Consider the following 15,081-nt stretch of genomic DNA (forward strand, 5'->3'; position numbering starts at 1 on the left):
TTTATTGATTGATTCATTCAAGTCTTTTCTCATTTTGTATTTTTCATCTGTCAGGTTCACTGACATTTATCTTTTTTGTGTAGTCTGAAATGTTGGTACCTTTGTGCACAGAAGAGATGTGTCAGTTATTCATCTATTGGGTCACATAGAAACCAAGTGCCAATTCCAGGGGTCCCTCCCCAGTGGAGCCACGTGGTGATTCACTTACCCCCAGCAGCAGTGCGAGGCAACACGTGCAAAGTGTTACAACCAAGGGAGTTCACTGGAGCCTTGGTGTCCAGGATTGTTTCTTGGAAATCATGTAGTGCCTATGTGGCTGATCTCAGCTACTCTCACTTTATCCCCACCCCTGCCCCCACTCCCAGTGAAAACATGTGTTCATGTTGAATCAGACTGTTAGGAAAACTTTTTTAGGGTAAACTTTTCTGGTGAACTGGTACAGAATGGCCCAAGGCCTTACATACAAATGGAGATGTTCACAATAAATACAGTGTGGCCCCTGGCCTCAGACACACAGAAACGCTCTTATTAAGCAGAATATTCCAAGGGCTCAGAGGTTATCTCCTAGGAGTCAACAAAGGCCAGTCCTGATGCAGGCCTTTCTTTGAAATATGCTAAATGGAGGGGAGGGACAACAGGCAAGAATACAAGAAGGACTTAAATTGAATGCATGACATTTTATTTTTGAAAAAATTGAATCATTTATTTGAAATAACATCTTAATATCTGAATAGTGTTTTTGTGGGTACCTATAATATTCCTTCCTGTATGTTTGATATATATCTTAAAAGCAAATAACAATAATGTTTTAGTTGGAACTAAAATTTTTTACATTAGTGGTTAGGTTCATGTTATCTCAAGCCTTTGGGGCTGTTTCCAAGGATGTGGTAACAGTGTTCTATATTGTGTCTTACCTGGGACAATTCCAGAATATAAAGTTGTGCTTAGGGGTGAAGAACAACTTGCCATCTGTGTATCACATTCGGTGGCTGGTCTACCTGAGTGTGGGCTTTCTTTTGGGCCAGTCTGTGCCAGTCTGTGCTCTAAGTATAAACTGCTGTCCTCTGAACGAATCATATAGTAAGCCCCGAGATGGCTTCTCATTGCTAGAACAAACTCCACACCACTTAAGGCCCCCACTCTCTCCCCTGTTGCTCCTACCACCATCATTTGCCCTTTATTTTTGTCACCCAGCCATACTCAGTTTTTTAATTCATTATTTTGCTTCCAATCAACTTTCCTGTTCATTCCCTTGGTTTCATTTCAGGCTTTTGCACTAGATGTCCCCTTCAGCTGACTCTTATACATCCATCAATTTTAGCTTCAATATCCCTATTGAATATCCTGACCCATATAGATAATTTTCCCATAGTTCCCCAATATTAAAGCTCATATCCTTACTATTATTACTTACATATCTTTCCAGTCTAGATTTTAAACTTCACTACAGGCAAACCATGTTTGTTTTCATTTCTCCAGCACCTGTGTAGCTCCTGTATATTGTCTGGTATAACACAGTCACTAAATAAATTTTATTGAATGACTGCATGAATGAAGTACAGTTTAGGCTTTTGACTTACATAGTCTCACTTAAACATTTTCATGGGAAATACTGTATTTAAATAAAACATTTATGAATATTTTAATGGATATTTTCATAAAACATTAATAGGATTTGGTGTTAAAGAAGTTAAGTGTTTACTCACCAGGAAAGCAATGTTAGAGTCCATGGCCTTAATAGGTTTATTTTCTTAGTAGTTCCTGTCCAGATGGCATAGAAGGTAAATGCATTACTTTCCTCTCCCAGGACCACATCAGAATTACAACTAAATTGGAGAGCAGTCAACCTGGAGAACCCTCTGGAGGTTAGCTGAACAGAAGTCCTATAACTAAGGAGATGAAGAAGAGGTCACATCGAGACCAATATGCGGGCCAGAGATGTGACACATGCTGGTCCCTTACCCCATGTGGCGGTTAGGAATTGGGAGGAATACTGTGGTGGTGCCTCCAAGGAGTGAGGGGTGCCAGCCCCACACTAGGATCTGGAGCATCACCACCAGAGAGAGGAGCTCCCACAACATCTGGCTGTGAAAACCAGTGGGGATCCCACGTTGTGGTGAGACGCAGGGCTGCTGGAATCCCTGGTGTCCTCTTATAGGGCCTGTACACAGGCTCTAGTGGGTGGGCAGGGCTTGGGAGGTGCCAGAGACATACTGGGAGAAACTGAGTTGTCTGGCTTCAGGGTGAGGGCTGAAAGCACAGCTGCCATTGTCCCTGTGCTGAGCCCTCCTCCCACACAGCTGGCAGGCAGGTGCTATGTTTGCTGTGTTGAGCCCACCCCCCACACAGCGAAATCTGAATCCACATTAGCTGGTGACCCCACCCTGATGGCTACCTGAGACCCTGCCCCTCCCAACTTGTGTGCCTCCTGAGGCTCTTACAGTGGCTGAGCTTTATGGGCAGCTGACAGGCAGCAGTAGGCCTAGGGGTAACCCTTCTGCTGAGCAGTCTCAGACCTGAACTGGTGTTAGCCGGCCTCAGTTCCCAGTGTGGCCTCCCACATACTTCCAGATCCAGCACAGGCAGCTACCAAATGCGGATTGCTTGTAGCTCCTACCAGGTAGGCCTGGCCAGTCATAGGCACTGGCTGACCTTGGTCTGCACTGGAACCCATCCGAAGAATCCCAGAACCAACGTACCCAGTGGCTTTACACCCAGAGCACCACTGATTAACTGCGCAGGTGGCACACACAAAGATTGCTCTTGGCAGGCACCAGAGTGCACTGGGGCAATCCCACTCAGTGGGGTTAACCCCCACATAGCAGCTTGTACACTGTGGTCATGGCCATACTCCCAGCCAATCAGCCTCAGGAAAAACTCCACCCACCGATGTGCCAACAGCAATCAAGGCTCAACCACAACAGGAAGGGTACACACAACCCACATAAGAGACACTTATGGAGCACCCAGCCCAGGTGATCAGGGAGACTGTGCCACTGTGCCCCACAGGACACCTACTACATAAAGTTACTTGCCAAGCTTTGGAGATGTAGTAGATATACCTAATACATAGAAACAAACATAGGCTGTTAAAATGAGGATTCAAAGAAATGTGTCCCAAATGAAAGAACAGGAAAAATATTCAGAAAATGTGCTAAATGAAATGGAATCAAACAATCTACCAGATAGAATTCAAAGCACTGGTTATAAGGATCCTCAAGGAACTTAGTGAGAACTTTAGCAAAGAGACAGTAAGCATAAAAAAGGACATAGAAATCATAAAAAAGAGCCAGTCATAAATGAAGACTACAATAAATAAAATGAAGAGTACACTCGAAGGAATTAACAGAGATTCGATAAAGCAGAGGACCTCTGTCATCTCCCTATGACTAGTCAGCCCTACCTGGTAGGAGATACAGAGCATTCTGCATTTTGCCAATTGGAATGGCAAAAAGAAAAGAGAATGAAAAAAACCCCGAATAGTTTAAGGGACCCTTGGGATAATATCAAGCATAACATTCACATCATAGGGATACCAGAGGAGAGGAGAAAGACTAAGGTATTAAAAAACCTTTTTTGAAGAAATAATGACTGAAAATGTCCCTAACCTGGCAAAAGAAATAGACATAAGAGTCCAGGAATGCAAAGTGTCCCAAATAGGATGAACCCAGAGAATCCCACACCGAGACACATTATAATTAAAATGGCAAAGGTTAAAGATGAAGACAGAATCTTAAAAGCAGCAAGAGAAAAGCAGTTAGTTACCTATAAGGGAGTGCCCATACAACTGTCAGCTGATCTCTCAACAGAAACTTTACAGGCCAGGGTGCATTGATACAAATTATTCAAAGTGATGAAAAGCAAGTTCCTACAACCAAGACTACTCTACCCAGCAAGGCTGTCGTTGAAAAATTAAGGAGAGATAAAGAGTTTCTCAGACAAAAAAACCCACAGAAAACAATACAAAACTAAAGGAGTTTATCACCACTAAATCAGTATTACAAGAAATGTTAAAGGGACTTCTTTAAGAAGAAGGGGGGAAAACCCCATAAATATGATTAATAACATGGCAATAACTACATACCTATCAATAATCACTTTGAATGTAAATGAATTAAACATTCCAATGAAAGACATAAGGTTGATGAATAAATAAGAAAACAAGAGCCAGAAAACTGAGTGGCCAGATTATTATGACCACCCCATCAGTACTTCCGTTGGGCCACCTTTTGCCTTCAATACTGCGGTGATTCTTCTTGGCATTGACTCCACGAGATGTTGAAAGGTGATGCGAAGAATCTGACACCATGCCTGATGAATAGCACTGTCCAGTTCTGTGAGATTTGATGGTTGTGGAACCATCTGCCTGATGGCTCTTTTAACTTCGTCCCACAGATGCTCAATTGGATTGAGATCTGGTGATTGTGGGGGCCACCTAAGCAAGGTAAAGTCTCCCTCATGTTCTTGAAACCACTCCTGCACAATATGAGCACCATGACATGGCACATTGTCTTGTTGGAAGACGCCATCTCCATTGGGATACGCCATTGACATGATAGGATGAATTTGATCAGCAACCATACTTAGGTATGTTGTGCTATTTCAGACATTGTTCCACATGAATTAAAGGGTCCAAATCATGCCAGGAAAACATGCCCCAAACCATAACACTGCCCCCACCAGCTTGAAGGGTTGTACTCATGCATGTGGGGTGCATGCTTTCATGCTGTTTCTGCGAAATTCTCACTCTGCCATCTGCATGATGCAACTGGAAACGTGATTCATCGGACCACATGACTTTTTTCCAATGCTCGACTGTCCAATCCTTGTGTTCCTGTGTGAATTGGAGACGTTTTATCTTGGTAACTGCAGACAGCAAAGGTGTTCGAACAGGCCTTCGGCTTCCATATCCCATAAGATGCAGTGTACGGCTAATTTGCCTACAAACATCAGGTGGTCATAATAATCTCGTCACTCAGTGTATATATGCTGTCTACAAGTGACCCACTTTAGATCCAAAGTCACACACTGACTGTAAAGGGATGGAAAAATATATTTTATGCAAATAGAAATAAAAAAACAAACCTAGGATACTAACACTTATATTAGACAAAATAGACTTTAAAATAAAGGCTCTAAAAGAGACAAAGAAGGACACTACATAATGATAAAAGGATCATTCTAACAAGAGGATAAAATCCTTGTAAACATTATGCATCCCAACATCATAGCACCTAAATATATATAGCAAGTATTGATGGACATAAAGGGAGAGATTGATAATAATACAGTCATTTTAGGGAACTTTAACTTCCCAGACAGAAAATCAACAAGGAATCCATAGTCTAAATGACACATTAGACCAGGTAGATTTAATTGATATTTTTAGAGTATTTCACCCAAAAGCAGCAGAATATATATTCTCTTGTAGTGCACATGGAACCAGTATTATTTACAGTGATTCCACTTATAGGAATATATCTGAAGAAACCCAAAACACTAATTCGAAAGAATATATGCATTCCCCATGTTCATTGAAGTGTTATTTGCAATAGCCAAGATATGGAAGCAAGCCAAGTGTCCATCAATGGACAATTGGAGAAAGAAGATGTGGTACATATTAGAATGGAATATGACTCAGCCATAAAAAATGAAATCTTGCCATTTACAACAACATGGATAGGCCTAGAGGATATCATGCTAAGTGAAATAAGTCAGAGAAAGACAAATGGCATGATCTTACTTACACGAGGAATATAAAGAACAAAATAAATGAGCAAACAAAAGAGAAACAGACTCATAGATACAGAGAACAGACTGATGGTTGCTAGATGGGAGGGGAATTGGGGACCAGAATGAAAAAGTTGAAGGGATTAAGAAGTTAAAATTGACAGTTACAAAATAGTCATGGGCATGTACAGCATAGGGAATATAGTCGGTAATATTGTAATAACTATGTATGGTGCCTGGTAGGTACTAGATATATTAGGGGTTCACAGTGTAAATTATATAACTGTCTAAGCATTATGCTGTACACCTGAAACTAATATAAAATAATATTAAATGTGAACTCTAATTGAAAAATAAAATTTAAAAAGGTTTATTTTCTTTAACTAATTTATTAAGAAAATTCATTTAATATATTTTATAAGTAGTTCATGATATAGGAAAAAAGTCAGGGAATGTTTAGAATGAAAAGCATCAGTCGTTAGTCCCACTGTTTCTCAGTCCTGTGTGATTAAATGTTAAAATTTCAGTAAGATTCACCTTCAAGAGGAAAATGACTTGAGAAGCACCTGCAGTTGTTCAGTTGAGGAGTGTGGGAATAAAGGTTCACACTAAAGATTTTTCTTTTTTTAAAAAATCTTTACCTGAGGTTATGTTTATTGATTTAATTTTTAAAATATCTTTTTATTGATTTCAGAGAGGAAGGGAGAGGGAAAGAGATATAGAAACATCAGTGATGAGAGAGAATCATTGATTGGCTTCCTCCTGCACTCCTTCTACTGAGGATTGAGCCCGCAACCCAGGAATGTGCCCTTGACTGGAATCAAACCTGGGACCCTTCAGTCCAAAGACTGATGCTCTATCCACTAAGCCAAACCAGCTAGGGCTGTTTATTGATTTTAAAGAGAGAGGAAGGGAGGGAGAGAGAAACATCAATCGGTTGCCTCCTGTATGTGCCCCAACTGGGGATTGAACCCGCAACCTTTTGGTGTGCCAGAAGATGCTCCACCCAACGGAGCCGCCCAGACAAGGCTCAAGAAATTTTTAGAGAAAGTCATGTAAAGGGTCTAGTGTCTTCTCCGGTGTTAGCTTATGTTTTCTGTAACCTCCTTCCTCCAAGTTCTGTCTGGTAAAAGGTTCAGCTTTTTTCTTTATTCCTGTCTTTTAAAGACAGTATCTCAAAAATGGTACTAATCTGAGCCCTGCTAAATGTCCAGACGCAGCACCTGGGAGAACGGAGTTCAGAAGTTGAGTGTGTGGAATGCTTATGCGGGAGAATCTTCTTGCTGAGGTTGCACGTCTGCTTCCAGAAGCTGGTAACTGCTTTTGGGTGGCGGTGTCCCCTGAGAGCAGGGGGCCAGAGTGTGGGCGCGCCAGGCAGGGAAGAGTGTGAACTGGTCCACGAAGTTGAAACTTCTCAGGACATTTTGTCCAGACCAGAGCCATGCCATTACAACTAGAACTTTCTGGGTTGGAAGAACAAACCCCAGGAAGCATGAGGTCGTCATTGTTGTCCTGTGGCGGCACCAGCCGTGTGTGGGTGCAGAGCAAGCAGGATATGGCTCGTCCAGGTTGGAAGGCGCTTGCTAGAAGTGTGGGACGCGCACCAGATTTTGTATAAAAATGTAAAATAGCTCAGTACAATTTTAATATTGATTAATATTGAAGTAATATTTTGGGCACACTGGGTTAATTAAGATAAAAGTTCACCTGTTTCATTTTGGTTTTCTTTTCAGTATGGTACTAGAACATATAAATTTATGTATGTGGCTCCATATGTATATATTTGAACAGTACTGCTTTCTGGAAAGTCTTTATCAGGGATGTACATGGAACTTAGTCCAACTCAAACTTTGATGTGGCTGTTTATTGTGAAATATGTCAGGTCAGATAAAGAATTAGAACCTCAGAATTCCTAAGTTAGTTTCTTAATAACTTATAGTTGGAATGTAGCATAAAAGCAAGAGGAGGATTTTTCTTAAGTTGTAAAAGAAATTTCTAGAAACTAAGGGCTTTGCAGAACTAAAAATTCACTCGCATTGTTTTATTTTCAAGTTCTATTTTAAGTTTCTGCCAGGACAAAAATGTTCATTCCCTTTCGGGTTCTGATGGCCTGGTAAAACTCTTTTGTAAGCCCCGGGGACGTGATAGAATTGGCAGAGGAGGAAATTAACTTGGGTGGAATCCATGAGTGGAGGTGCTGTGCCAGGCGTGCAGCGGCCCTCATAATCAATCACTGCCCAGGTCCCAGGTCGGCCGGCCGCGCTGCCCATGCTGCCTCCACCCACTCCCTGGGCAGCCTGTCAGGATCCTTCTTGGAAAATCCCACTAGTGTGCAGATAGAGAGAAGCTGAAGCATAGGCACGGATACGTGTCGTTATGGGCCACATGTTACACGCATTCAGGAAAGCTGCTTGGCACTGATTCATGGGTGTGAGTTTATGGAAAAAAGTTAAATGGTGTATTCCACAACTTTTTTTTCTTCCAGCCTAATCTTGGGGTATTTTCTGACCCCCACATTTTTCCAGTAATGTAAACTCAGAACTCATAGTAATGAGGAACTTTCTTGTCCAAGGTGAGTAAGAAACAGGAACCTTTTAATTCTGTCATGTGATGCCTGGTGTTATAAAATGATAATATCAAGGAGCTGGTTTTCTTCCTTCAGTTGTCAGACTTTTAGCTGCTTGACTTCTTCCTGTTGCCACAGCCAGGAACTTGGCGCAGGGCAGTTATTCTCCGTAGCAAATGCATGCAGGAGCATGCACATCATGTGGGTTATAAATAGTATCTGCCCTGACAATGCTGGAACTTTCTCAGCTTCTGGGGACATTGAAGTCTTTGTTTTGTGGGTCACTGCCCTCTCTCCCACCCCCTACACTTGAGTCATAAAGCCTGAAAAACTAATGAGTGTGCTGAAATTTATCTAATGTGTAGGATGTACGGGACGATGAGAGATGGCAGAGAGCAGAGCTTGGATTCAAGGCGACTTCTCTGGTGCAGTCCTGCCACTTGCGCACTTTGCATTTTGTTTCAGGCCCTTGAATTAATTTTTTCCTTCAATAGATCAAATTAGACTCAGATTGAAAAAAATTAAACCAAAAGTTAAGTAGATAGCCATCAAGGCTGATATTAGATCTTGAATCCTCTGTTAGAATAGAAATATGATCTATCATGAAAACAGAAGTACAAACCAGGGTTTCTTGATAGTGCTATATATTTTTGAAATATTTTGCTCTTAGATTTCTGAGTTTATATATGACTAGAGGCCCGGTGCATGAAAATTCATGCACTGGAGGGGGTGGGGTCCCTCAGCCCGGCCTGCCCCCTCTCACAGTCCGGGAGCCCTCAGGGGCGGGAGGTGACCCGGCGATCAGGGGAAGGGGATGCCCCCATCACACCTCTGCTGCCGCCACTGCCGTCAGCGCAAGCCTCGGCCGGCCCTGGTTACCTGCACCTCAGGCCAGCCCTGGGTGGCTGGGGCTCTGAGGGGACTGGGGGACTCTGGAGGCAGGCATGCGGAGCGGCCGCACCTGCCGCCCCGGTGGGGCTGAGGGGACTGGGCATTGCCATCTTGTGGCTGTGGGTGCCGCCATCTTTGAGGGCATGGCAGTCAATTAGCATATTCTCTTCTTATTGGCTGTGGGTGCCGCCATCTTTGAGGGCATGGCAGTCAATTAGCATATTCCCCTCTTATTGGCTGTGGGTACCGCCATCTTTGAGGGCATGACAGTCAATTAGCATATTCCCTTCTTATTGGCTGTGGGTGCTGCCATCTTTGAGGGCGAGGCAGTCAATTAGCATATTCCCCCCTTATTGGCTTACAACAGATATTTACACACCATAAGCCACATCCAGACCTGTTCATGTATAGCCATGAAACTAGGAATGGTTTTTACAATTAGTGGTTGTTTTCAACCATTTAAGGTTCAGAACAGAAAAACAAAACCAAACTAGGAATGTGCATAGAGGCCATGTGTGGCCACCAAGTTGAAACACTGGTCCTTTCTTCACCTGAAGATTTGCTGACCCTCATTTTAGACTGTGCCTGCCAGATACAAAATGTTCCTTTCATGGGTTTTGTTAATTCTCCCAGCAGATAGTTCTTGAGTATTTTGTTCCTAGCACTGTCGTAGATACTGGGGAAATAAAGTTAAAAAGAGGGGCACATCTCTACCTTCACAGAGCTTACATTCCTATGGAGAAAAAGCCCAAACCAACCAGATTACATGGAAATCAGAAACGGAAAACTTAAGGGCTGGGCAGGCAAAGCCGCTGAGTGTGAGGCAGAGGAACAGGCCTGTGTGGCACCCTCTGCTCGCCTGCCGGGACTCAACTGTGGACGGTGACTCCTTACTTCCCAGACTTGGAATTCCTTCTGCCCACACCTGTTTGCGTTTCTTTGTGGTTCCCTTATTTTCTGTTTTCTTTCTTTCCCAAAGTCCTTTTTTGCCCCAACGGAGCTTTATTATTCAATCCAGGCTTATTGAGTGCCACAGGTTGGTGTTCACAAGGTATATTCACCCCACCTTCTTCAGGCAGCTTTCCAGGGTCCTTGCACTTAAGGCTTATTGCTTTTATGCAGCTGATAATTGGATTTTGAACCTTAGTCTTTTCTGCTTTCCTTTCTCTCTGGGAAACATGGAGTATGATTTTTTAATTGCTTTTAGCATCAGGGTCTTTCCCCAGACTTGTTTTCTGAAAAGTCTGTGTGATGTGATCTGCACCAGAGGGAGTGATTGCAGATATTCGCCAGTGCCTTGATTTTACTTTTTAAAATATATTTTTATTGATTTCAGAGAGGAAGGGAGAGGGATAGAGAGATAGAAACATCAGTGATGAGAGAGAATCATTGATCAGCTGCCTCCTGCATGCCCAACACTGGGGATCGAGCCCACAACCCGGGCATATGTCCTGATCGGGAATCGTACTGTGACCACCTGGTTCATAGGTTGATACTCAACCACTGAGCCACACCAGCCGGGCCGGTGCTTTGATTTTGGATCATTCCTGTTGTGGAACCCTTTGTGGCTCTCCTGCTCTCCTGAGCAGATGCTTAGTTGAGTATGATCCCCTTCTGGTTTAGAATGTGTCCTTTTCCTGCCTTTTGGTTAGCAGAGTGACCCAGAGCTTGGACCAAAGGCCACGACTGACACATACACAGGCCTGAAATTATCCTATTACAGTCATCACATTCATATAAATGTCTAAGCAAAGGTCAAAATATGAGCAACATTATTTATGGCTCAGTGAGAGATTGGATATTCAAAGTCTGTCATCATTTGTCAGAGGACTGGTGTTATCAATGTCTTTGCCTGGCTCAGGACCGTCTAAAAAGTGGCTTGGTACAAACTCAGAATACAGTATAAAGAAGGCAATTTGCCCTAGCTGGTTTGGCACAGTGGATAAAGTGTCAGCCTGCAGACTGACGGGTCCCAGGTTCGATCCAGTCAAGGGCACATGCGTGGGTTGCAGGTTTGATCCCAGTAGGGGATGTGTAGGAGGCAGCCAGTCAATGATTCTCTCTCACATTGATGTTTCTATCTCTCCTCAATAAAAGATACTATTTTTTAAAAGAAAGGCAATTTTGATGCATCCCTGTATCTGACTCGGCAGGAGTTCTCTTATTTGTACTACCATCGGACTTGTATACCTCCTGACAAGAGAGCTTTCCTCCCTCTAAGTCAGCTTTGTCATCTGTACCAGGGAGTACTCATAGGATAAGCCAGTACCTGTGGCATGCATCCAAGGTGGCAGGCTGTTAGAACTTACTGAGGCTGCTTGCTATAGGGCCAGGGCCAGTTCGCCCTCTATTGCCTGCTCTGTGAAAAAGGATCTGGACTCTGAATGTTCTTCCTTTGTCAGCTGGCATTGGGTAAGCTTTGTCAGGAGGGGGCGCTGGAGAGACATTGCGGGGGAAGGTGTTTTCCCTCCTGGCTTCTGCAGCCTGTGACTCCATAACAGAGACCTCTCCATGCTCATTTCCCACAATGCCTGCAGCTCCTCCCTCGCACCTTGTCCAGGACCAGCTCCTGAGCGCATGGTGGCCACAGCTGCATCTAGTAACCAGCAGTTCCTCTGGCATCCCTACATGGGCATTGTTGGAGCAGAGTGTCTCATGAGCCACCTCTCTAGGAACAATGTTTCCCTGGCAACTGGGGGATGGATTCCAGCGCATCCCTCTGGAGTAGTACCACAGCACGTCCCTGCCCCGCAGGGAGCACGCCGGTCCGACCTCAGCCCTGGGGGAGGTCCTCCCATGGGCCCTGTACCCTGGCACTAGGGTCATGGCTGCTCCTCACCTCTGCCATCCTGTATGCTTTAGGGTTCTGTTTACTTCTTACCAGTTAATCTGTGTTAGAGTGAGTAAGTTCTGATGTTAAACTTTCCCCATTCAAGTGACTGTATGGTCTTTCCTGGTAGGACCCTGACAGTGGCATGGCTCTGTGCTGGCATTGCAAGAGAGAGTCCAGTGGATTTGGACAAGGAGTAAAAAATCAGAATGTTTATGCTATTACATATTTCTCAGCATTCTTCTGATTGAACAAATTGTAGGAAAATTTAGAAATTTGCAGTTATTTCTAGTAGAGGAGGAGGTTATTGGTTCATATGATCCTAGAGTAACAAATCCACAAAGAATTTGAGAAATTGACCATTCTGAGTGGTGTGTGGGAGCTTCAGAATGTTTGAACGAGGCTGCTCTGGGCCCAGTGGGGTGGTAATTGTTTCTGGGGGCTGTATGCAGAGCTGGAGCATCTACACTGATAATCACAAGTCGATTAAACGTACGTGTCAAGTTTGTTTCCTTCTCCCCTGTATCTCATGATAAGGTAGAAGCAGTTGCTCTTTTGTTCCCCTTTTCTGTCTGAACGCTGCAGCCTGTAATATGGGTAGTGTAGGACTCCTGGGGGTGGCGGGGACCAGAATGTGGCTTATTTATTGAGCTTTTTATCCATGTTTCCTTCCCTACTCTGATGCTCCCTAAAAGTGGGGGTTTTGTTCCTGTTTACTGCAGTATCCCCAGCACCTCCAACAGGTCTGGCACATAGTCAATAAATATTTGATGAATGAATGAATGAAAATGGGTCTGATTCTCCATTTCAGAGTATACAAAATGGAGCTTAAATTCAGCTAGTTTAGCTGAAATTCCTTATAGTGTGTATTTCATCCCATTGGTTACAGTTTTGTAAATCTCAGTTCTTATGTTGCCATAAATAAGCTTTCAAATACATGTCTTTATTTTTCTTTCGATTTTTAAATATTCCCATGAGGCATTTTCATTTTTTTCTTACTGGGTTTTTGCTGTTTCTTTAATCTTAATTTACCCTAGACTCTCAAAGCGTCCATAGATAAGAGCTTAAGCAACTTAGCTGCCCTCTATATCCCTGGGTTTCCTCATCTGTGAAGTGGGAATAATAATATACTGTCTTACAAGGCTGTGGTGAGGGTGACACTCGAAGATGCTTATAAAGTGGATTGCACAGGGCCTGCAGCAACGCTGATGAAGACGTAAGTATCTGACGGCTCAGCACTTGGCAGGCACAGAGTAAATGGCCGTTATTACAATTATTATGTTTCTTACTCCTCCCACCCCCCATTATTACCAACACTAATGCATGGTTCCAGACCAGCATCACAATGTAGGGCATTAGCAGAAAATTCTAAAAAAGATTAGTGTTGTCTTTCCTCCAGTCCCCGCTCCTCTCCTCCCTTCTCCTCCCCTCCACTCCCCTCCCTTCCCTTCTCCTCCCCTCCCCTCCCCTCCCCTCCCCTCCCCTCCCCTCCCCTTCCCTCCCCTCCCCTCCCCTCCCCCTTCCTTCTCTGTGGTGGGGACAAGCTGTGTCTCACCCCTCACTGTGCAGTGGGAAACATGTCAGGTTCAAAACACGTTCCTTGCTGTCCCACGTGATGCTGGCTATCACCATCATTGCAGTACTTGGTCTTTTTGCAATGTTCTGTTAGATAGCAATAGGTAACTTGTCTGGGTCTTTGAGACGTATTTCCACATACATATTTCTGGCACAGGTTTTATTTTTGGAGGCCATTCCAGAGCTGCCTTGTAAGTCTGTGAATGCCTGGGTTGTTTGCTGTCTGTCTTTATTCCCTCAGTGCCAGGTTAGTAAAACTCGCAGATTTGAATCTTGTAAGTAATCAATCAGCAATTTTTATTAAGTATATACAGGATGTCCCCCAAAAATATATACACACTTTATTATTATATATATGTATATATAATTTTATTGTTTAAAGTGTTACATATAGTAGTACATATATCTCCTTTTTTCCCCCCATTTACCTTCCCCCAGGCTCCCCTACCTCCTGTTGCATGCCCTCATCCCACCCCCCAGTGTCTTGTGTTCATGGGTTGTGCTTATGTGCATGCATACAAGTCCTTCAGTTGATCTCTTCCCCCCCACTCCCTCCCCAACACTCCCCAGCCTTCCCGCTGTAATTTGACAGTATGTTCGATGCTTTATTGCCTCTGTATCTGTTTTTTTGTTCATCAGGTTATAATGCTCTTTATTTTCCATAAATGAGTGAGATCATGTGGTATTTTTCTTTCATTGCCTGGCTTATTTCACTTAGCATAATGCTCTCCAGTTCCATCCATGCTGCTGCAAATGGTAGGAATTTCTTCTTTTTTATACCAGCGTAGTATTCCATTGTGTAGATGTACCATAGTTTTCTAATCCACTCATCTGCTGATGGGCATTTAGGCTGTTTCCAAATCTTAGCCATGGTGAATTGTGCTGCTATGAACATAGGGGTGCCTTTATCCTTTCTGATTGGTGTTTCTAGTTTCTTGGGATATATTCCTAGAATTGGGATTACTGGGTCAAATGGGAGTTCCATTTTTAGTTTTTTGAGGGAACTCCATACCGTTCTCCACAGTGGCTGCACCAGTCTGCATTCCCACCAGCAGTGCATGAGGGTTCCTTTTTCTCTGCATCCTCACCAGCACTTGTTGTTTGTTGATTTGTTGATGACAGCCATTCTGACAGGTGTGAGATGGTACCACATTGTCGTTTTGATTTGCATCTCTGGGATAATTAGTGACTTTGAGCATGCTTTCATGTGTCTCTTGGCCTTCCTTCTGTCTTCTTTTGAAAAGTATCTATTTAGGTCCGTTGCCCATTTTTTTATTAGATAATTTATCTTCCTTTTATTAAGTTGTATGAGTTCCCTATAAATGTTGGAGATTAAACCTTTATCAGTGATAACATTTGCAAATATGTTCTCCCATACAGTGGGCTTTCTTGTTATTTTGTTGATGGTTTCTTTTGTTGTGCAAAAGCTTTTTATTTTGATGTAGTCCCATTTGTTTATTTTCTCTTTAGTTTCCATTGCCCTAGGAGC

General features: G+C 43.2%; 1 protein-coding gene across 9 annotated transcripts in view; it reads left to right on the top strand.

Moving 5' to 3' along the window:
• The window catches only part of MITF (melanocyte inducing transcription factor), a gene marked incomplete at its 5' end in the record, with an annotated part of 254,096 nt that overhangs the window by 87,065 nt on the left and 151,950 nt on the right, over nt 1–15,081 (top strand). The window contains one exon of one of the 9 annotated variants that reach the window (XM_079794738.1): nt 3,135–4,587. The exons of the other annotated variants lie outside the window; for them this stretch is intronic. Of the gene's footprint in view, nt 1–3,134; nt 4,588–15,081 lie in introns of those variants that run through there. 9 annotated transcript variants of the gene reach the window in all.

Source organism: Cnephaeus nilssonii, assembly GCF_951640355.1.
Source record: "Cnephaeus nilssonii genome assembly, chromosome: 17".
NCBI lineage: Eukaryota > Metazoa > Chordata > Mammalia > Chiroptera > Vespertilionidae > Cnephaeus > Cnephaeus nilssonii.